The sequence below is a fragment of the Palaemon carinicauda genome, chromosome 6 (genome assembly GCF_036898095.1).
Source record: "Palaemon carinicauda isolate YSFRI2023 chromosome 6, ASM3689809v2, whole genome shotgun sequence".
Classification (NCBI taxonomy): Eukaryota; Metazoa; Arthropoda; class Malacostraca; order Decapoda; family Palaemonidae; genus Palaemon; species Palaemon carinicauda.
Window position 1 is genome coordinate 147,943,161 of NC_090730.1, and position 25,483 is coordinate 147,968,643.

General features: G+C 38.9%; 1 long non-coding RNA gene across 2 annotated transcripts in view; it reads right to left on the reverse strand.

The window, feature by feature from the left end:
• Positions 1-23,438, reverse strand: part of LOC137642224 (uncharacterized) — a 31,946-nt gene extending 8,508 nt beyond the window's left edge. The window contains exons 1-3 of one of the 2 annotated variants that reach the window (XR_011044707.1): positions 23,372-23,438; positions 11,958-12,097; positions 3,081-3,192 (exon numbers count right to left, since the gene is read on the reverse strand). This is a non-coding gene — a long non-coding RNA (uncharacterized lncRNA). The remainder of the gene's footprint in view (positions 1-3,080; positions 3,193-11,957; positions 12,098-23,371) is intronic. The other variant, XR_011044706.1, reaches the window with a different exon arrangement.
• Positions 23,439-25,483: the final 2,045 nt, after the last annotated feature.

Genomic DNA, 25,483 nt, shown 5'->3' on the forward strand with positions numbered 1-25,483 from the left:
ACAAATAAAACAATGTAATTAAAATTAATTAATTGTAATTAATTGTAACTCCACTTACCAAGTCTGTAATATGGCTAAGAATAATTCCACTTACCGAGTCAGATGTTAAAGTGGAGGCCAGCTTGTAGCATACTACACAATTGTCCGGATGCCAAACAGTCAGATCATCCACCAGGACAGCACAGTGGGCATGTGAGCGACACATCGTGGCCGCAGGGTTGGTGGAGGACCACCGAGCATGCCGTCATCGAACAGCGTACTGTCTGTAAAATAAAAGATACACGAGTATCCCGTAGGTAAGCTGGAGGAGCCCGGGGGCTCCGGGAGCTGAAAATACACCGCTATAGCGGTAAATAAACAAACTTAAACTGTAGAGTAATACAGATAAGAACAAGTCAGTCCGTAATCGTGATCATACCGGGGGGGGGGGAGTCGAGAACAGGGGATTATATATATGTGAATATATAAATGAGATTAATCCTAGTGGTTAAAGGTAACGTTGGCTCCGGGGAGACAACTAAGAGAGCCCAGGGCTCATGAAAACCTACCGGAGTAGGCGGAGACGGAGGGGAGTCGAGGGTCAAACCCGCCGACGGCACAAGGAACTAATCAAACTCGACATGGGGATAAAGCGAAGGCTACGTCCGGGGATCCCGTAAGGAAATCTAATGACACGTGGAGTCCGTGAAGTGCGGAACACCATATGAGGAGGGAGAGATGGAGGGATCTATAATGGGTCCGTGAGGTGCGGGACCGGGAGGAAGTAGCAGAAATGAAATGTGTATAAATATGGATATACACAACATAATATCCCAGACCGAGCCGGATCCCTCCCGCCTACCGATGGCCAATCGAGGCGGCGGGGAGAAACAACTACGGAAGGGTAGGGGAAAGTACTGTAAAATAATGTATAACAAGCCTCACACACGATCAGGGGCCGCCCGGGATGGAGCTAAGCGATGTCCCCAGAGGGGATATACGTAACACAAAAACAGCTGACTCCGATACTCGACACGAGAGAGAGTGATGGCATTCTTGGAGTGGGGGTGTCGGGGCGAAGGGGGGGTGGGGGGTGGGAGGCTAGCGAGTGGGGCAGAACAGGCACACCAACCTGGACTGAGACCCACGACAAGAATGATCACACGGAAAGACTAGGATAAAGATATAAATAATATAAATGATATGGTAATATAATGAAAAAAGGGAGGCATGCTGGATAATAATAAACTTAAAATAGTACGAAGGGACGAACGGAGAGGCAGGGGAAGACCGAGCCTAACAGCGCGGGGGAGACCGAGCTAGGCAGGGCTGCCAACATAACACTGTGTGAGGTGCCGACAAAAACAAAACTAATGAACTGCCTCGCGAAAGTCGTGTCGAACTAGATAATACTAGAAATATAATGTATACGCTAATATGATCGCTACTACTAACGAGAAAAACGTAAAACGAAGTAAAACTAGTTACGCCCGAAGGCGACCAGGCATGCCAACCTAATGTGAACTACGATATCGTAATATCATAAATACAACTGTTATCGTAATAACAGAATCAATACCATAACATAAAATAATACTGGGTGTGAACCGTGGATACCCAGAAAAGTTCAGAACGAGAAACAATCAGTATAGAAGACTCATTGCAAAGCGGGGGAGAGAGAGAGAGAGAGAGAGAGAGAGAGAGAGAGAGAGAGAGAGAGAGAGAGAGAGAGAGAGAGAGAGAGAGAGAGAGAGAGAGAGAGAGAGAGAGAGAGAGAGAGAGAGAGAGAGAGGTAGCCAGCCGCCATGGCGGACCCGATGCGGGGTCGCGGACAAAATAAAAACTGACAAAATAAAAACCAACGGCAAGGCTACCTCCAAAATCTCAAAACTCATAGATCTGGTACTTAACTTAGATGGAGTGACTGTAGAGTCCGACATCCTGGGATAAATCCTGGATATCCAAAGGACATGACACTGAAAAAGAATAAGCGTCAAAGCAGGTGCTATGAAAAGGAGTGACGTCACTGGCGTGGGTGGGATCGTTCGTAGTAGCAATCGGAGCTAGGATGTTGAACGGCACCTCGCTGTTCGCAGATATTGACAGGAGATATCTAAATGGTGCGAGACCTCTGGTTGTGATTTAATCACGCCCCAGTATTATACCGACACCTTATTAAGGTGAGCGAGCTGGGTTCAACCTAGCATTCCTATACAATTTTTTCTCTGGTAAATTCATAGCAGGTTTTACCTTAGAAATGATGTAAAAGGAGCCTTTCACTGGGCGGCACAGGTCGGAGCCCAGAAAAGAATTTATTAAAATCTGTGCAATTGGGGACTGGGTGTTCCTCAAAAATAACATTACTTTTTGAATCTTATATGAACAATGTAATTAGAAAGTGTCAAACATTTGGATGTTAGATTTTCGACCTAAATTTCTCAAGTTTGGGTTTAAACTTTAATTACTATTTGCATCATGCACTAATAGCTGAATTTTTCAAGATGTCTGGCAAGAATAAAATCCATTTGTGCATTCATTGTATGGACACTCTTCAACACCAGCAACAAAAACTTCATATTACTGTTAAAATTTATTGATCTTTTGCATTTGGGCCTTAAGAACCTAACATTGGTTTTTATGATACTGGGGAAAGACTAATTACTCTGAAATGAAAGGTTTGATAAAATCGAAGGAAGAAACCCTAATGGCAAAAACATTAAATGGTAAAAAGTAGCAGCAGTTATGCTAGAGACCTAAGGCCAAACTGTGTTTGTAAAATATGACCAACACTACCATAACAGATTATATTCCTGCGGTCAATGTTGCCTAACTAATTCCTAGCTTGGCTAAGATACTAATCTTTTTCAGAATGCCTCAATGCGGCTGTCAAACACCAGAATCTAGAGATTTTTGTACAAAACTAGTTTTATAAAAAACACCAATCAAAAACTCATCAAAAAGCTAACTAATAACATGGGGAAATTCTTAAATGCTTAAAAGAATCTTAACATTCAAAAGTTTGAATAAATCTATCACTTTAAAATATTTGTTTCAAGGCAACATTACAAAAATGTAGAGTTGAAAAAAATGTCAGGACTTACCCCATCTGACATCTTGAAATTACTTTTTTTTTGTAATGAAATAAAATTACAGTAGTCTAAAGATTGTAGAACATGCATAAATCTTGACATTTAAATTTTCCTGGGGCTGAATCTGTAAAATTTAAGTTACTGAACAATTTGATGCAATAAGCATGAACTAAAATATTGGACAAAGTTATACTACCCATCCTATCTTAATAGTAATGGACATTAAATGAAAAATTTCAAATGCCTAATTAACTGCATACTGAAATTAACCAATGTTGAAAATATCGGCAGAGCAATTATGCATTCCATATACAGTACCGCATGTTACAAGCAAACTAACAAGGGTGATTAGGGCTGTGAGAACTGCATCAACCCATTTTCCTTTGCCATTAAGAAAATTCAGCACTTCTGAAGAATTTAGGGACAAAGTCCAGTACAAGGGAACAAAGAACGGATGCTATTCACAACTAGAAGTATCAAACCTTCCAGCAATTTATAACTAGAGAATTAAAGCCACAGCTAGTCAAAAATTTTACAAGCAAAGCTTTTATCCAGTATTCAAGGTGTACTTCAAAAATTCTAATGCAAGTGCACTATCACCAGCAGTGTCTTGTCTACCAGATGCACTTGAAACTTCAATTTAAACCCACAACAAACTTTTCCTTGTTAAAAAGTAAATGCTACCCACGGTGCAGTTTAAAGGGTCAAGGCTAAATACTTGAGTATTTTTAGTTCTCAACGATGATTGTCAACTTAGATCTATACAAAACCATTGTAACCATCCTACACCGAATTATTTTGACATCTAAGTTGCATAGCTAAAAATTTTGACTAACATGTCTAGTGAAAAGCATAACATTTAAGGCCAAATTTTTAAAAGCAAGACTCATTCCTTTGTTTAAAAGCCAATAATATTTCCTGTGCATAGAAAATATGCTGACATGCAAAAAAAATGTTGGGGACTAAGGTTTCCTAAGTGCTGTAACCATATGCATACCCAATAATGTTGGTTTTTAAGTTTTGCATGTAAATTTAAGCGAAAAAAATTATCCCACTAATTAATACTGTACAAAACCATTAAATTATAAATAGAAATTAACCAGTTCATAAAAATTCTTTAAACAAACTTTAGGACTAAATATTAAAAAGACTTCCTAGCTATACAAACCAGAGTCCTCTAAATAGGGAGTAGGTTCAGCACTTTTGACCTGCTTGGGATAGTGGTTAATGAGGCAGGAAGTTTAACCGACCAGTTTGTATTACTATGAAAAATAAGTTAAATAAATATTCCTATGCAAATAAGCCTTTTGTCCTTTAAATACGTAGACTGCCTGATTAGTGGGTCTGAAATCCCTCTAGAACCAAACTGGTTAGAAGTTTCTTCCATGAAAATGTCTACCTGGTTCTGTACAAGAGCAGAAAAGACTCCAGCAACCACCTGTCTGTTTCACAGGTGGCTGAATAGCCTAATAGGGCCTGGCCCATTCAAGATGAATGGTACATTGTCAAATGAGGAATCCCTTCCCCCAAAGGAAATATCAGTCTGGAATGATATACCTAGCATTACTGTTTTGAGGGTACACACTAGATCTAACGAATGAAGATTTGAAGTTAACTTACCAGCATAAAATCAGATCCAGTGTAAAACATTTTAAGACCGCTTCACCCCTAAAAAAGGGTGAGAAAAATGAGCCAGTCAGTCATTCATTCCAGCCTTACATTGCCATTGATGATGCTTCCTGTCCAAAGTGGGAGGTTGACATGCTACACCACAGGACCAAGCACAAAGTGGTCAAGGGGCTTGCAGTTATACTCCTGTAAGTAGAAGGCCGCATAGGTAGATGCTCTTTAGGTAGAAGGCCATGCAGGTGGTGTGACATTTCTAAACCACCAACCTTCAACTTTGGATGGGGCCTACAACACTGACATTTTGAGCTATGGTGTTAGCTGGCACTTCGACAGTCAACAGTAGAGACGTATGCTGTACAGATTGTCTCAAAACCCGAATACATGTTCCTAGACACCTCTACAGGCCCTGCCAGTACTAAGGTAAAGTTGCTGACACTAAGGGCTGACATGTCAGGTCCTCTTCAGTTAGCACTGCAGAATCCTCTCAGGACGAAAGGTTCTCCTGCCCACAACCTAACACTTCACTAGAGAATGGAGGAGCTCTAGAACCTTTGGTTGTGCACCAATAGGTTGTTTTGGCCACAAAACCAGGCACAAAAATAAAGATCTATCCTTCAGCATGGGTTAGTAAGAGTGCAACTCACTTCACTTCACTAGTGCTAAGGCTAGCAAAAAGACTTGTCTTGAGGGTCAGATGTCAAACTACCTTCTCATAGGTTTAAATGGGGTACAGGTCCTAAGAGGGGCATGTCCCACTTTGCGGGCCAGAGGTCCTGGTGTAGGCAAGATTAATCGAAGCTCCTAATGAAACTCCCATAGGAAGTATTACCTCTACTGTTCAGTTAAAAGACAAGCTCAAGGCTGAACAGACATCCTAGACAACTGGAACCAAGAGGCTCTTCTCTCCGCGAGAAAGACTAGGAAATCCTTTATCTGAACTAGAGATGCTCCGACCAGAGAATTATCACCTGCGACTATCACAGATAATGGCCCACTTCCCCTGGTAGACAGATGTAGAGGACCATTGCAGTTAGTCTGAAAACTATGCAGGGCCTCATGAAAAACTCATGATGCTGGATAGCCTCCATGAAATTCCAACAACTTCACTGATTGGTGGTACCTCATTTTACAGCTGAAAGGAGTGTGGACCAGTAGGGTAGTTCTCTTTAGACTTTATAGTATTAAGAGATCTGTATACCACTCATCAAGTGGCCATATGGGACCAACCAGGGTCATTCCGAGTTCTGTGGTAATCAACACATCACCATGATTGATCAGATGGAAGTCTTACAACCCCAGGTGATCCCATAGGTGTTGGAAGGAGTCTTCAAACACCACCAATGGATCTGGAATGGTGGAGCAAAAAATAGGAGCTTCCTGTTTTGCTGTGGTAAACAGGTTATCTACCCGAGAACCCCACAGGTCAAGAAGCCTCTCTGTGGAGGTGTAGGGACCACTTAGACCCTACATCCTGGCCCTTTGCAGTGTCATCAAGTACATTCCTCTAGCTTGTAAAGTACTTAGCTAACAAACTGCGCAGAATGCCATCCAGATGTACACCTGCTTCATGAGCTTGCAGAGGGTGCAAGACAGTGTCCCTGGCTTGTTGATATAAGCTACTACAATGATTGTGTGTAACAACAATACAGTGTGCCCCCTCAAACGTGCTTGGAATGCTTGCAGCACAAGAAAGCCTGCTTGAATTTTCATTACATTTATGTGCATTCTAAGTTCTTTTACAGAACAAGCCCACCCCTATGACGCATTTGAATGGTTGCATGTCGGGAAGCATTAAGTTTGTGCAATCCTCCTGACAATGTTTTCTGCGTTCAGTCACAAGGCTAGAGTCCATAGTCCCCTGTCCCACTGGAACAGAAAAGGGGAACCCCTAGCAGCTGAACAGTGATCATTCAGACACTTCTAGTGAAGGCACCTGCAAGTCTGAGTTTCTCCGAGGAAAGGTGGCCGATTGGATACTGCCTGTGCCAAGCTCAGATTGCTGAAACAAACTGTCGTACTACCTCCTTGAGCAGACTGATGCAACCATCTGAAATACCGGTTGCAGCAATGTATCAGCATGCTCAAATACTTGAGACCCTGCTTGGATAAGAGATCAGCTTTCCCTTAGTATCACAATTCCCAGATTGATGAAAAAAGCAAAGCTTGATCCTGTAGCAACTGCTTATGGAGGCAGCCAGGATAAGCCTATCTAGATGTACAACATGCAATTGAACACCTGAGGAGCAGCACAATCTGAAGCACTGGAGTCTTAACTGGTACTGTACCACAGTACAAAGGAAGTAGAGATACTTCAGAGGACTAATGCACAAATAACTTGAAAGTACGCATCCTTCAAATCCACCGAAAGCATAAAGTTTCCCCATAGGAAAGATTTTTCAAGTAATTTTATTTTTCCCAGCTATGTAGGCAAATCAGTCCCCCAGTAGCTTACATGTTTTCTTCGTGCACTGGACAACCGTTTTAATTAACGAACGGTTTTAGTGGGAGCGAGGGCGAAGTGGTCTGCTCCCACCTCCCCCCCACTTTTCAAAAGCTCATCACTTGAGCTTTTGGCTCAGGATGGGGGTGGTTGAGGAGAAAGTTTAACCTAAAGAACTGGTTTGTATAAAGTAGCGGGGTAAAGTAGTAAACCTTGTGGTGCTCGTTAATACTGATGGATACATTACTACACAATGCGCAACACCTGAATCTTCAGCGGGGTGGTTAAAGGAGTAACCCTCGACCATGCAAGATGTAAAACCTTAATTCATGAGTTTCAATGTAGGCAGTGTCTCAGCTGCAAAATTTGAAGTTTTCAGCAGTCTTTAAGGGGACATCTTATGTCTTCAAGAGGAATATATTTGCACAAACAAAAATGCCAGGTTTGCATTCAGCAATTAACACCCAATACCCACCCATGGTAGTGCAAAATATGGGAAGGAATGCTTTATGAAGTGTTGGCCTATCGGATAAGGAGATTGAGATACTCCCAATCAACTAAAATCATTGCTTGAGTAGGAAACAGGTCACACCATTTAAATGGCCTCAAAATCACAACCTTGGAAACAGTATCTTTTGTCATGAGATTTCAATAGCCACAACACCATATGGAACTACAGCCAGGATACCATGAGGCTATTGAAGAATGGGCTCTAGGTAACAACCAAACCATTCTTCAAAGTAAAAAAAAAAAAAAAAAAAAAAAAAAAAAAAAAAAAAAAAAAGCAAAAAAAAAAAGCAAGCAAGCATGTTACAGAGGATATAACCCTGACCTGGCATTCTGTCATCTTTTAACTATCCAACCTTTGAATATCAGTGATCCAATTGAAAAATCTCACCGGACCTATTGCTGTTGATAGACTAGTTATCAGAGCTCTCGAGTCAATCCATCATCATCATCATCATCATCATCATCATCACCACCACCACCACCACCTACGTCTGACGCAAAGGGCCTCAGATCTTGCCAGTCTATCTTGAGCCTTTAATTCAATACTTCTCCTTTCATCATCATCTACTTTGCTCTTCATAGTCCTCAGCCATGTAAGCCTGGGGCTCCAAACTCATCTAGTGCCTTGTGGAGCCCGGCTGAATGTTTGGTGAACTTATCTCTTGGGGAGTGCAAGAGCATGTCTAAACCATTTCCACCTACCCCTCATGATCTCATCCACATATGGCACTAGTAATCTTAGTTTCATTTATAATCCTGTCCTGCCATTTAACTCCCAATATCCTTCTGAGGGCTTTTTTCTCAAATCTAAATCTATAGGAGATTGTTTAATTGTCATACCATGACTCGTGTCCATAGAGTAACACCGATCTCACCAAACTGATAGTTGGATTTTTCTATGTAATTTCAGGTGATTTTATTTCCAAATTTTACTTAACCTAGCCATTGTCTGATTTGCTTTTTTCAAACTTCAACTAAACTAATTCTAAAGAGCCTGTATTGGAGATCAGTTCCTAAATACTTAAATCTACCTCAATCCTCTCTCCTTCCGATATTTCATCTTCCATTGCATACTCCGTTACCAACTGTCTTCTATTTAGCTTTAGGCCACCCTTTTGTGATATTCCATGCATTCTGGTAGGCAAGTATTGCAAATTCTGTGTTTTGCTAACAAGGATAGCATCAGCATACTCTAGGTCTACTAAATTCCTATCACCAATTCAGTGCAATCCTTCCAATATCTTCAAAACTAAACTTCTGGAAAGGAAAGTGAGAACATTTCACACCAGAGATTGATGACGAGATAAATAACATTGAAACAGCACCAGACAACTATGAACTTCAAGACACTTCCAGATAGTGTCAAGAATCATTCCAAGATGGAGAAACATCCTGTGCATCATAAAACAAGGTAAAACAAGGTAAAGATTTATATGTAGGCACTTACAGAGGAGCACAATTAGCACACCCGAGCACAAGGGTCAAGGCGAAGGCACAAAAAGGGGCCAAAGGGGTATCTGGGTCAGGAGATACACTCTGAACTTGCCCCTCCCCAGCATTGGGTCAACACTGTCCTTTGGGCCACGCCCCCCCACAAGGGAGGGGGAACCACCTCAGACATCAGGGGAACAATCACTTTTCACTTCACCACATGCATCACCACGGGAGACACTGGCGAGCCTACTGAACCACCAGAGGATGAAGGTGAAACAAACAAAGGGGGTTCCCTGCACATCACCAGAACTTGCCCAAGACTGCTTCAAAGGGTCCCTCTTGCCGACTCTTACTCCTCTGTGAATGAGCCAGGGGCGTAAGCAATGAGTGGCAGTAGCACTCTCCAAATGAATGGAAGGAAATAAAGCTCTTCCTCCCCCTCAAAGCCTATGCCTGACAATATAGGAGGCCACAACCTACACGACACTGGGATAACTGCAAACTATAATGGCCTTACTAAGAAGCATAAGATAGTGTTTCACAGAAACATGTCAAAGTCCAACCTTGCAGTCTAAGCTTCACATTTATAACTGCTTGCATTCACTAAACGAAAAAAGTTCAATTTCGGATTCTAAAGTTACTCATTGCAACCGAAAATATAACTGAAGACCTGACAGGTGGCGGGGGGGGCTCTCAGCCCCTCTTATCACCTGTCACTTGACTGCTCAGACTAGTCAACGACCATTCTGCTTGCACTTAAAACATTTCCTACTTTAAGGACTATGGTTTGTATTTCGCGTAGGAACAACTATATAGAACGTACTCTTTCTTGATCATTGGAGAAGTCGTAACTAGCCTTTAGCTGCCCATGAAGTCAACTATAGAACTAAATTTGTATTAGAGATTGAGAGTTCAACATCCTTTCTACCTTGTCTGCAGGGGCATGGCTTGCAGGAATGGAAGATCAGAAGAAATATCAGTTAGAGAGGCCAACAGTTCTGAAATGGTAGCAAGTAACAGTCAAGTTCACTACCCAGTTTGGCCCCAAGTCTGCCAGGTTGCCTAATGGCATGACAGGCATCCCTCTACTCTTGGCAACAGTTGAGAGAACGCCGAAGAGAAATGACACTAGTTGCTCCAACTGGAAGCATAACATTAGGAACACTTGTCACGGGGGAGGGGGCAAGCACAGTCACATGGGCAAGGGTTACAGGCCCCGGTCTCCAGGCACATGGGTAGGGGTGATGACATCTCAGCGGGTGAGCTCATCTGGCTGGAACCAGCTTCACAAGGTGGAGGAGCTTATCTGGTCAGAGCTCCTGTCACAAGGTGGCAGAGCTTATCCGGCCAGAGCTGTTGTCACAAGGTGGCAGAGCTTATCCGGCCAGAGCTGTTGTCACAAGGTGGCAGAGCTTATCCGGCCAGAGCTGTTGTCACAAGGTGGCAGAGCTTATCCGGCCAGAGCTGTTGTCACAAGGTGGCAGAGCTTATCCGGCCAGAACCTGTATCACAGGAAGAGTAAATTTTGTGCCTAGGAGGGGGTACCACTGGAAACCTCACTGGGAACACTAACCACGCCTTTTATTGCTGACATCAAGGGAGAATGGTTTTAAGGATACTAGGGGAGAGTTGCTTAGCTACCAGCTACCTCAATCATCACATTTACCTGAAAGCCTAAGCCTTCCTTAGGTCAAATTAGTCATGTTAGCAATGAAATGGTGAAAGAGCCTCCAACTTCCAATGGGGTGCAGTAAACAATAGGGGAACCCCACGTGTCAATGATCTGAAAAGCCTGTAGCTCCAAGGGTACCTTGCTCTCTGCATCCATGGGGACAGAGCCTGGGTGTATGTGCAGGGGCGGCAGTAGCAGACTAAGAACCGAAAGTCTTCTTGGGTGTTGCCATGACAGACTCCAGAAAGCTTGGCTCTCCTCCTCCTCTACAAGGCATATCCCTGCCAGTGCACAGGAGGCCATGACCACATAGGCTATTGCTAACAATCGTGGCCCCTACAGGACACTACTGAATTTACAGCCAGTTTATACAAACTGGATACAACATCCACCCCCTCCCCTCCATGCATGAAGCCCTCGCTCCAAGTCCATAATCAACAGCCAGCATTTATCTCAAGAAAAACAAAGTTTGGTTACAAGTACAACAATAAGTCTGTACTCATGGCCAAGTAATCTCAAGTGCTGAATTTCTGACAGCTGGAGTGGCAGGTCTTCCTTCTCACCCACACCACCTATAGTTAAGACTTAATTTCCACAGCCATTCAAGCTTGCTCTGAAAACATTTTAAAGATAGGTTTGTGTACACGTAGGAACAAGTTATTTTATATTAGGAAAGACCACTATAATATGGAAAACTATCCTCAAGTAATTCATGTTTTCCAAGATTGGTTCACAAGATACAAATTCTAGGGCTGTACTAAACTGACCATGCCATATTGCCCGGTACTGGGACCGAGTCCATGACATAAAAGGGGGTACAACCACAGTTGAACAACAGTGCAAAAGTGAAGTTAGACTAATATGAGAGGTTGGAGTATATTCTATGGTATAAAGTCAACAAACTAAAGTTATCTATTAACTGTCAATTCACATTACAGTAAATGATAACACCATTCTTCCCAGCCAAATGAGTAAAATTTTCTATTACAATAAATATTTTCTAGAGTAGGATGGATTTGCCAGTTTCATACAAATTATAGTTGAGAATTGCTGACACTAAAACAATCAGTTTTGTATTGGAAAAATTTAAGGCATTAGAACAGCTTAATACTGCTTTTCAAGAACAACTTTTGTCTTACTTGCGGTCATGTTTCCTAATCATTGGTCTATTGCACTAAAAAATTTTAGACAAACATTATCTTACCTTATGGGAAGCATAATCTTCTACAACAATTAGAAACAATGCCTTCTCAATTCTTCACAACACCAAACTGAACTCAAGGGTACTTCAGAGATAAGTCACAGGTGGGCAGCTTTCACCCTCCATTTTGTAAAGATGTGACCCTGTGGAGGAATACAGCTATTACCATTTTTAGGTCATACGCCACTAATTCATCAGTTCTGTAATTAAGTGGGCTTCCTATTATGCAATCACTGATTTAAACCAAACCAAGTACAGTAGACATTTCCTACCACAAAATCAAAGTCCAATAAAAACTGCTGCAGAACAAAGTATGAAAGACTAGTAAACTAATTGCTAACTAAAGACTTCATACCGTTAACTATCACAGACTAAGATCAGTTTTAATATAGGGTATTTCCCTATAAGCAATTTCTAAAATCCAGCTAATGTGACAAAAACTAGTTTTAAGGATTGAGCAAAAGTTCCGAGTAAACCTGAAAGCCTGATACAATGGACAGTAATACCAAAGCCATAGTGTCGTAACTCTACACAGAAGAATCCACTTAAGAAACTAGAAATACTTCAGACTTGCATCACAAAAGATCTCTCAGCCAGGCTGAAAATAAGTCTCCCAAAAAAAATTTGAAGAAAGGGGGTTTCCTCAATAGGAAATGTATCTATACTAAGGGTAACTATAATAATACGGTACATATGGTACTTTATATTTCTTATACATACTGCATTTACAGTATCTTATTTATTTACTGCATTATGTTCTAATTACAGTACTTTATTTAGAGATAGTCTAGGTATACTGAAAGGTTAAAATTTACTTGGCAGTACAGTATCATTGTGGTTATACTGTAGCTTTACTATAAAATGTTAGGGAGTTTTTGTGGGGTTTGAAAGGAATTAGGCAATTTACATTTAAAATGTTACAAAATTCACAAAACTAAAGCCACTCCAGAACGAAGTGTTATGAGGCATTACTGTACCAGCTTTAACAGCCTCAAGCTTTAAAGCCCAGTCATTGTGAAGATTTAACTATAGCTAAAAATGTTTAAAACAACAAAACTACTATTCTCCTAGAAAGGCTATCACGAGAACAAATCCTAAACTAGTTTGAGTGAGTTGACAATTATTCGGCTACTAAAATAAAACTTAAGAGTCCAGGTGCATTTTGCTCAAATTACTTAACCCTATCTATATTAGTCAAGCCTATTTGAAATGTGGTGCAATGACCTACCATACCCTATCAAGCCTGTCAGATGATAGCAAGGTGTTATTACAACTAAAATTCAAGGTAGAATGGGATAAGAGTAAGCATTAAGAATTATTACGGTAAAGGATAAATAAGCTTAATTACAATAAGTATAAGCTTAAATTTTACCTATCTAATATGATAGTGTGCCCTCAAACTTGTTTTGTGGAATGAGCAGTTACAAATCAGGAACCAGGCATGGTGCCCTTCCCTGCCTTGTCCTGTCATGCCTATCAAGGAGTGGACCTCTGCCAGCCCAGCACAGCCTTATCATGGGTGCCACACCCTGTCCTGCTCTTTTGAGCTATCCAGGAGCAGTGCCCAGCTAAGTCATTAAATTAGGACCGTGGCATAAAACTCTGAAAAAGACCCAACCTCCTCCAAAAGTCCAATATTTTATAAGATAACTGAAATTTCAATCTACATAAAGTAATCTTTAAAGCAATTACATGGTTCTCAAATATTTAACCTGAATAACTAAAAAAGGTTTGTTATGCAAGGCAAGAAAACTAGGGCAACAACATTGTTACTGAAAAAACCCTCAATCAGGTCCACAGGGGACCATACAGACCCTTCATCAGTCTGCCTGAAGAATTATAATCTACCATCAAAGTAATAAATCTACTATAGAATATTTAATAAAATCGCCTTAACTTGCATGGGCTGGCTAGTACTTTTTTTATTTAAATTATATAATTAATCACTTTAAACTAGTTCTCGCTCTGCCCTGGCTTACTATGCTTAAATTTAACAATTCATGTCTCCCATGTTCAGGCACTGTACATGACTGCAGTCACCAGCTACGTAGGCTAGTATTTTGGAGATATCTAATCACTCATTTTAAACTAGTTTTTGCTCAGACTTGCTCACTCCAATCACAATTCAACAAAGCACTGCTCTGTTCAGGCAGGTGGTACATAAATGTGCCATGCACGCCAGCCGCGTGGGCTACTATAGTTTTAATTTTATTTACTCGCAGTTTTTCATCGCTCTTTGTTCGATACGCTTTTGATTAAACATTTCATTCCTCGGTACCGAGACTGTACATGACATGGGAACCGACAACTGCGTGGGCTTGTATTTTTGCGTTATTTATCTCTTATTTCAAAATGCTTTTGCTCTGCCTTGGCTAGCAATTTAACATTTTTGCTACCCCACTGTTCTGGCAAGTACTGTACTACACTGATGTGCTGCGCACACCAGCCATGTGGCTAATACTTTGGCATTATCTTAATGAAAAAATCTTTCTGGCAAGTAATTACCCAGGGAATTTAGCGTATTGAAGTTAATTTATAATAGATTGCAATAGTTTCAATTAAGGAAGTTAGGGAGCTGGGCTTTCAAATACTACTATGGTTTTCAAGCAGTTATTAGTTGTATAAAAACAAGTGGCATAAGTACAAGGGTACACCATCACAAGAAAATTTGGACTAAAATTTGTAAATGAAATACTAAAAATTAGACCCAAAATATAAAAAATCCTGTTCACCTGGTATACCTTGCTTGGATTCAGGTGGTTTTTATTTAATGCCAGAATGTCTTGAATAGGTGGATGAGTGGGAGCCAGGCAGTTGCAAACAATTTTGCAATTTACAAATAAAATGTTGTCCTAAAAGGTATCCAGGAATAAATACCTGGCAAAATACTGTTCAATATATTTGACTCATGCCAGGCATTTTGAGACCATACACTTGTCTGAAAACTAGCGTCGCAATGGTCATTTACTTGGATCCACAAAAGGTTCACTGATTCATCACAATGGATAAGGCCTAACCATAAGAACCAGAAAGGGTTCGATAAGCAGCCCAACAGTCACTAAACTTCTGTCTTAAGGGCAACAATTTCTGCACTACCATCTTGTCCTTATACAGTATAAAGGAATCATCATTTTTCTTACACTCGTTCCATGATCCAAATAGCCAAACATGACAACATGCCATGAACCACGATGGTATTTCCACTTCACAAAAACGTTCAAGTTTTCACGCTACACCTAGGTCCTTGAAAGAATAATTCTATACAATAGCTCCGCCACTAATTCGGATAATTTTTTGTTTTCATGAATTACTTAGTGTTTTATCTAAAGCTGACTTGAGGAGGAACAGTATTTTTACCCTATTTATTAAACTTTCCAATCTTGGGGGCCCCCTAGTTGGAAACAGGAGATTTTGGCTGGGGAATGAATTAATGAATCAGTTGACATACGAATAACGGCTAGTCTAGAATTAGCAATAAATAAGGCCACTAGCTAACCTAAAACTACCTAACAACCTAGTAGCTGTATCCTTAGCTACTGCGGGGGGCGGGCAGGGCAAAGCCATATTAAATAGAGCCTAAAACCCTTTGTATACATAGGTTGGAGGTTAAAGGTGAGCTGCAACTTTCCAACTCATACCCAATGCACAATAACCTCACAAAAGAATGAGCAATCATTTATAGTTGAGAAATTTGTAATTCAAATTTATCACTAAATTCAACACCAATATACAAGTAACAAATTAGATTCTATATCTAAAAGACTTTTCAAACCAAGTTCCCTTAAAAATGGATACGTAAAAACTTCATAATCACTTTTTCAATACAACATGCCTTACGTCACACCAAAATGCTTTGTTAATATCAAGTCAGCACTTACAACCACAGGTAGGACAAATAGTATAACGTTTACTTTTTGCACCGTAATTTTGGCAGTAATTTATTCTTTTGATGTTACCACAATGCAAAACAATCTTTATAATTCAAAAAAATTGAGACGAACATAGAAAATCCACAGAAATTGATCTCAAAGTAGATTGTAAATTAGAAACGCGCATCAGAAGTTTCACACTCCACAGCTCTCGAAAGGCTGAAAAATTAGGTGGAAATTGTGTGAAAGGAGTCTAAAAGTGTTCAGTTTAATAGTAAAACTCCAAATGATTGGGTACTCAATTTACGTAATTCGTTAAAATGCTAGTCCCAAGTAAAATGTGGATAATCATTGGTTAAAAACCGACGTCTTGCTACGTAGAATACAGTCCTGTAATAATGACAGCTACGTAGAATACAGTCATGTAATAATGACAATGTTTTTGACGTACATACGAGAGCTCAGTGAAGAGGAATTAGAGAGAATTATTAAGTCCAGGGACTTTTTCAGGCAGGTAAAATTTAATTTACATTTTTAAACCAGTTCTAGACTTAGTGCCGCTTAGATTTACAAATCTAGCGAAACCTTTGACTTTCTTCTTTAGTGAGTACTTGAATTTGATAACTTGCTGGCAGAGCTATATAGAATTACCACAAAATCCTCCACCGTTGCATGATTTACTCTAGTTGAAAGCTCAACCATATCTAAAGCCATATCAGGTCTAACCCAATAGATTGCACCTACAATAGACTGAACTCAAGTGCTGTAAGCTCTGAACCCCTTTGAGAGCCTTTCTTTATCTAATTGCGCCATCTCCACACTCACTACTTCAATAGAGCAAAATACCCTGTTTACTTTGCACTATAAAATCATGCCTCCACCCTACCAGCAAGAAACTTCTCTTAATGGCCCCATAACTAACTCCCTAAAAACTTACTTGCATGCAAAAAGTCATCCATGCAAATAACAAATCCCCTTGAGCTTTTCCCTTCCCAGACAATTTATAAAATAAACTTGGCTCAATAACACTTGACATCCTGACCTAAGCATCTCCTCCCTAACACAAAATTGTCTGCAAGCATCTCCCAACCCATAGAGGTACTAAAGTTTCCACACTGCACCCTCCACTCTTGCCTCACAAGGACGAATGTATACATCCCTCATTGGTCCCTTCCCTGAAGAAACACGATCTAATCTCTGTAGTTATTTCCCACCTTAAACTAGCTACCACTCAAAAAATACGGCACTCCACCCTCTGTTGGGGAATCACTGTAAGTACTCTCAAACCGGCCACCAAATGCTTTTATCCCAGAATTGTTCCTAGTCAGAACCCACATGGTTGAAATACACTTGCAACCCCATAAAGGAACAGACTGCAGTCTTCTTCACTCCACTGGTTTTGCTTCATGATGCTCCTATTCTGCTCAGCTTTAGTAACCTGTAGTATAAATTTTCCAACATTCACTATCTTCCCTTCAGTCTAATTTTAAGAATAGACTATTTTCATGTTCTTATTTTCATGTTCGTCTTCTGCTTCAACTGGTACTTCTGACTGCACCTCCCTGCCCTAAAACGCATTACCAGTAGTTACGGCTTCCCTCAAATCTGAAAGAGCAGACAATGTCAAGTCCCACTCTACATCACCATCCAAACCCCTAGCTTCATCACTGTTCTTAGCACCATCAAATTTAAATTACCCATTGAACTAATCCCTACTTCAGTCTATTAGGTGATCTGACAATTGCCACCCCCCCAGCCTTACAAAGATCGACCTCTTCCCCGACATCACCTTCCTAAGCCAACGATCATGACCCTCCCGTTTATAAATCACACCTTAATGGATAATTTGCTCTGCCACCCTAACCTTGCTCCTCAGAGCCAACCTAGCTCTCCTTGGCTTCTATCTGTATGAAGGCCCGCCTAGAACGTAATGTACCAAGATGCCTAGCAAAAACCCTACTGGTGGTCTTGCCCTTCAAGACAGGAACCTTATCAGTCATGATGTTTGGAAGGTTAGGGTTTTCCCCAAAAACCAACTGGTTGCTGATAAAGCCATTGCACATTTGGAGTGAATTTCTTGTCAGCAGCTAAAGCCATAACACATCTGGAGTGAATTTCTTGCCATATTCGACCACTTAAACATGTGGGAGTGAGAAAATATAACTTAATTTAACAAGCATCATGTCAGTAACTACATTATTCGCTCCCACAACACTTCCTGAAATGGACTTTCAGAAGCTGTTAGTGTTAATCCTTACATCTAACTGAAGCTACATCTCATCAAATTCCCAACCATTATCATGTAATGCCTCCTCCATAGCTCCAAAAGTTCCCACCCAGTTTAATTATCTGGTCAATCAATTTAGTGGTTTTCTTTCTAACAACGAAAGCAGACTATCTAGACCACATATATAAGATAATAAAATCCATTCTCTCCTGTCAATGTTTCAAATCCATAGCAACAACCTGATTCAATTTTTGCCATGGGCAAACCAACCTACACAAGTTCTCAATTTTCTCCAAATCATGGGCATACTGTTCCTGCCAAATCCCAGCATCACTAAGCTTCCAGCTTGCTCTGCCTCGGGTGAGCAAACTGTCTATGCAACATCAAGAGGGTCTCTAATCTTTCAGAATCTGAAAGCTTCAAGTTTTAGAGTCAAGATGCTCAACAGACATCAAGAGGAATTTAATGCCCACAAGAAGTAGTACGTAAAACTACTGGTTTGAACACCCTGTTACTATGTGGTCTCAACTAAACCCCTATTAGTCTTACACAATGTATTGTACTCAAATAACCTTAAAGCCATGTTTTCCCGCTAAGTGAACATGCTCTGTAAAACAGCATAGCTACCAGCCTCTATCAAAAATCTTGCAATCTTAACTTATCAAATCATGTGAATAACCCTATACTTCCATCAGCACAAACAGCAACTCAATATTTGCTTACCTCAGACCTTACACCCTGACTGTGTACTGTAATCTTTCCCAACTATTTGAACAGTTTCACAAGATGTCTAGAACAGCAACTTACCAGCCGAGGTCTACCACCTGATCCAATTGGGTTTAAAGGCTTCTCCCGACGATTGTCAAAACAAGAATATCTACCTCCACCCCTGCCATGGCCAGTTTGAGTCACCATGCCATCGTCTGAACCTTCCTGTTCAGCAGTTATATATAGGTTGGTTCTAACTCAATAGCCTCTGAATTCTAGCCAAGCCTGCCTGCCCCCCCCTCCTCATATTCCCTCCTATGATTTTTTATTATAGATATCCCTGCTGGATCATAGTGTGTTTCTCTTTGTAATCCAGAGATTTCTAACAATTTCAATGCTTTATTCAACCTTGCCCGAACCTAATACACCCACCTAACCTACCCTAGGGCCCTGTACCCCAACCTAAGCCTACCGGGGGAGGGGGGGTGGGCTGTGATTTTCGGGGACAAACGTGTAAGACGTCATAGTGGACTAGTTTGTCTGCAGATTATAGTAGTTACAGGGCTCATTTGAGCTAAAAACAAGAGTCAACAATAACAAGACTTAGAAAAATTCTGGGAGGAAGACAAAAGTGGCGTGAGTTTGATAGTCTATTTCGACTTATTGAATTTCACTAAATTATCTCGCTTGTATACTACTATTTACATACATTCCTACACATTCTAGTAAAAATACATTGAATATCACCGATATCTTCATGCAGCCCTCTCCTAGACATTAACCCTACAGTGTGCTACTCTCCATTGCTTGCCAAGCAAGGAGCCAACAGATATTAGGAAAAATAAATATAAAACCTAGTTAAGAAGTTTTCCGGCAAGAGACTAAATGCTGTATTTGGCAAAAATCTTGGGAGTTCAAATGTAACCAACATTGACTTGTTCTATGAAATCAAATTCAAACAGCTTAAAACCCAGCCATACCTAATTAAGGGTATCAAATAACTTTACATAAGACCATACACTACTAAATTCCAAGTTGAAAACCAAAATGCAACTTACTACAAAAAATTAGTTGGAACTCATGCTAGAAGTAATTATGGACACTGACTACCTAATGCAATTTTCATATCATAAGTCACTAACAGCAGTAAGTTACTTCCCAATACAGTGTACTGTAAAATAACTACGAGACTTAGAATATAAAACATTGTCCTTGATGAAGTAATTACTGAAGAACCACTGGCAGGAGGACTGAGGTTCCTACAGTGCTTACCAAGCAAGGAGCCAAATGATCGGAAAAAAATAAACCTAGTTAAGAAGTTTTCCGACAAGAGAATACTGTATTTGCAAAAAACTGAGTTCAAATAGAACCAATATTGCACTGTTCTATGAAATAAAAAATTCAAAACATTATGAGCTTAAAACCCGGCCATACCTGATTAGGGGTATCAAACAACTATTTTGTACTGTATTACAGGGTAATTTAAACTAGGGAAAAAACTTTTCTATAGAAAAAGGCCCGTTCACTTCGAAAATGACCCTCGTTCCTGTCGCAAATGAATAGTTTCAGAAATTTATCTATATCCAGCTATAATGGGGGACCCCCAGTGGGAACTCGGGGTTTTGGGTGGGGAAAACATACTTGAGAACGGTATATAATGATAAGACAAGCCTTTTCTTTATACATTACCATCTTGGATGTATAATAAACCTATTTAAAAATACGCTAATTATCTATATCCTATTCAGTACTAACGGTACATTTCGCATTTATTTGTTGACATTCTACGAGTCGGTTGTAGTCGCTCTCGTTCGTTAGTTTGTACATAGTTTTCGACCTTCTGCGCATAAACTCCACCTCAACAAATAGGATTACTTCTTATATCACCTCCCTGTTTCCCCCAACGTCATTTTACCCGCCACATTCAAGGATTCTACGTCATCCAGTTTAAATATTTTACTTGATCCAGTACAACTATACCATTCCTTTCATGTAATACCCATGTATGCACATTACGTTTGACCCAAGAATTACAAATTTTGTTATCCGATATCTTGTAAAATCACCTAATTTTAAAATAAACTAATTTTAAAGTCCCATTAAATATTAACCATACACTCCTTTGTATCTTTATATTACTTTTATACATTTTGTTATTACCATGTCACGCCCAGATTTCACAAATGCTTGCTCTGGAAAAGTTTCCCATTCTAGTTCATTCATGTTTACTGTAGACTCCATTGTTTTTTCGTTAATCAATATTTCCCAAGCCCCACCTTCCGACAAACCCTTTTCTGTGGAAACCTTGTCCAAGTTAGGACTTAGTTCCAGCAAGGTCTTTCTGTGTAATTTACGATTCAAGTTATAGAAACTTAATGACAGCAGTATTCCATACATGAAAGCATTTCGGTGAATTCCAATGTTTAAAATTTACTCAAATCTCAATGTAATAACCCAACGTTTACAGTGTCCCAAGTGCAGTACTTCAGCTAAGATAGCTAAGACAGAAGAAACGGCGATGTGGATATACAGAAGTTGAGATGTTTGTCACAAGACCCCGGTGACCCAAAAGTAACTTTGTCCTGGTCATTAAAGTCATTAATTTCTTTAATTTTAAAATGTTAGTTTTACTAGATTTTTAGCATGCGCAGCTCAACATTACCGCTTGCCAGTACATAAGAGTTATTTTCAAGCGAGCGGAGCGATCCAGTGGCGGAACAAAAATAATATTTAGTGTTGCTAATGTTAGCGTGTGTAACTCAAGTTTACCGCTTGCCAGTACAGTACATATGTTCTTGAAGTTTGATTTCTGATGAGCTAAGCAAGCCCAAATTGGAACAAGACCCATTATATATAAACATTTTAACAGAAAATATGTTTTTCTCTAGTAAATGACATTCAACCGGATTCACGTTCATTTCAACTGCAACAACAACCAGTTCGGCTACTCTAAGAGTCGAACTGGCTGTTCTGTTCGCAGTTGACATGAAGGTAAACAGGTTAAATCACGTTATTTACTACAGGAAAAAATTTTTGTTCAAAATGATAATCTGTAATACAGTAAACCTTTACCCAAATAACTTTGCCAAAGACCATACACTAAATTCCAAGTTGGATGCCAAAATGCAACTTAATTCTACATTATTAATGTTGAAAATCGTGCTAGAAGCAACTTTCTAATTACATTATGGATTAGATTTGAAGATTTAAATTCCAACATATTTCAGCAGGTTGCCTCATTCACTTAAATCTCTTAAGTTATTGCCCCACCACTAATTTCTGATATAACCCCAATACTATAATCTAACATTCAGGAAATTGGTGGTGCAATAACAAGAAAATAGTATTAGGGTTATGTCGGAAATTAGTGTATAAGTTAGGTTAAGTTGATTAAGTTAAATTATAGAATTGGTGTATATTATTAGTGATGGGGCAATAACAGGAATGTACCATTTCTTACATTGACCGGAGTTGAGCCACCGAGAAACTACATACTTAAGAGAAAATGCTTTGGAGAATAGCAAAGGGAAAATCTAGCAGGCCTACACATGAAATTAGCAATCTCACAACGCTAAGGACACTCAATTTAAAAAAATTTCAAAAGTACCCTCCATTTTATCCAATAACTCGCATATATTGAAAAGTTTAATATAACGGGACTGACAGTGACAGTACTACGAGGGGAGAGGAGATGTAACTGCTCCTCACCTATCCTTCACCTTAGATTCTTAAACTGGGTTAAGAGTAGACTTTTGGATGCAGATATCTGTGGTTGACTATGGATACGTCACTGATATACGATATCTTAGGAAAGTCCAAGGCCCATAGAATAGCTATTCTATGGGCCTTGGGAAAGTCGTTCCGGTGGTTAGAACCCGGTGATGCCCGACGGTAATTCTCTTGTAATATCACTGGCAGAAATATACAGTAGGAAGCTGCCGGAGGGAACCATCAGGTCGACATGGCTCGAGCCCAAAACCAAAATACCATACTTGTCTTCGTTCTCTAAAGCGTTTTTAAATCCGCATATATTTATATTTGTCAGAATTTTTTAGGACATGCTACCAATATTAAAATATCTATTCCTGCATATTTGCAATTGGTTCTACAAGTAGAATATTTAGCCTACAAGCAAGTCAAATGACAGCAGACAGTGCCTGAACTGTTCCCACCTAATGCTACAGGAAATAAATTCTCTAGACCTACAAATTCCTAAAAGAATCAACGCAATTACGAAAAAAAATTCTATTTCATATTATCTAGCATTAATAGGCACGTGGTGGGTGAAGTGAAAGCGATAATTGATAATTCAATATTGCATAAGAACAAAACGAGTAGACAAGGGCAGAAAAATTCGATCAAGAATAGCCGAAAAAAATCAAACAACTGCCGCTGAAACAAACAGTATGAAAATTTAGAACTGAATTTGCTTAAATTTCACACGATCTTCCGGTTAAACCCGACAAAAAAAAATGCGAATCACACTATTATACATATTCTAGGATAAATCTCCATAATTCGAAATAGGTTGCTGTTAGGACATGATATATAAGCGTTAAATTTTCAAAGTCGGCTTCAATCTAAGAAAATCTTCAAAATACTGTAAAACTCACCCAAATTCTTCCATACGTCCGTCGTTCCAAATGAAAGAGATGAAAAAGGTGGTTAAGAGCTTATTGACTTTCTTCTACTGCTAGAATAATCATGGTCCATGGATCACAGAACAAGACGTCGTCATGGTGTTACTATGAATGCCTTAACTCCATGCTTTGTTATCCTTGTGAGCAAGGCGGTGGCTCCATCTGTGTTAGAGTTTTATAACCAAACGACACAAATTAAATTTTTATTTTATAAAATTGTAGTTTAAGAAAAAATAAAATGATCAATGCTGCTATCATCTTCTTTATTTGGGAGCTTTCGATATAACTTATGTCATCCTCAGCCTATCTGAAATTATCATTGTGTAAAATTAATCAAATTAATAAAAATCATCCTGAGTACATAGTTACGAAGATGTACTTAATGAGATTTTTATTAATTTTATTAATTTCACATAATGATGATTACAGATAGGCTGAGGATGACATAAATTATGTCGAAAGCTCCAATATAAAGAAGATGATAGCAGCATTGACCATTTTATTTCTACTTAAATTGCGATTCCCGAGAGGAACCCAACTATCAACTGAAATTGTAGTGTACTGTGAACGTGAAAAAAAATGGATTCTTTCAAATTATCAAGCAATTTTAGACCGAATGCAATAAAATGGATACGTATGAAAATAAATAAATTAATTTGTAATTGTAATTTAACACGTTGACTGCGATTGGCAATGCTGTGAAACGGCCCAATGGGCGTTCTCTTTAACCCCAATTAAAATCAGTAACCAGCTAGCTAGTGACGTGAGAATTGTTATGGTGTATCTGTAAGGTAAGCCGAGTGCTCAGCCAGTGTAAAAAGCGTGACTTTATGTGGTACACTTCGCCTGACATAATAAAAGTCTTCATTACAGGCGTTGTGTACCTAATATGGACATAATAGATGTGGTCAAATATGGCTCATGTCGCCCAAAACGATTAGAGATAGTGCCGCTGGCGTTTTGTGCCGAATATGGTCACACTTTGGATGTTCAGTTATGGTGCATATGGCTCAGACTGATCTAGGGAATTACCGTATGCAACATGTAACAGACTTGGCTCATACTCAGTGTGACTCTAAAAGGCACACATCGCCCTGAATGATTGCAAGCGTTACTATGTACATGTATGTACATGCACACACACATATAAATAACACCTTTGTATGTTTTCATATGTGCACATAAAATTTGTGGTACACACGTTTGTATATAGGAATATATATAAACATACACTTGAATATAATACATATAAGATATACATACATGTTACAGACACACACATTAGGAAACATATATACAGGCTGTATTTTTGGCAATATAAATTTGTATTTTCATAGATAAAAGTATTTACATACAAGTAAATTATTTAGGTCGTCTTCAGTTATTCATATATATATATCTGTCCATCTGTATACGGTAGCCCATATTTTTGTACCTGTCTATCCATGTATATACATACATACATACATATATTCACACTTATGCGAGAGAGGAATAAAATGTGGAAAAGAACTCTTCCTGATGAGTGTATAAGATAATATATTATAATATAAAATATTAGAAAATAAGATAAAGGAAGTAACAGAAAAAGGAATGATACACATACACAGACAAAATGGGTAGTTTATATATATATATATATATATATATATATATATATATATATATATATATATATATATATATATATATATATATTTATATATATATATATATATATATATTTATATATATACATATATATGTATATATATATATTTATATATATATATATATATATATATATATATATATATATATATATATATATATATTTATATATATACATATATATGTATATATATATATATATATATATATATATATATATATATATATATATATATATATATATATATACACACACTTGCATATACAGACTGATATACAAATTACCCATTGTCCCAATATGATGAAAAATTAACATCTCAGAGAATATTTGAATTCTTGCCTTCCTTTTAGTACCATATGTATATATGTATATTTACTGTATGTATGTATGCATATATATATATATATATATATATATATATATATATATTTATC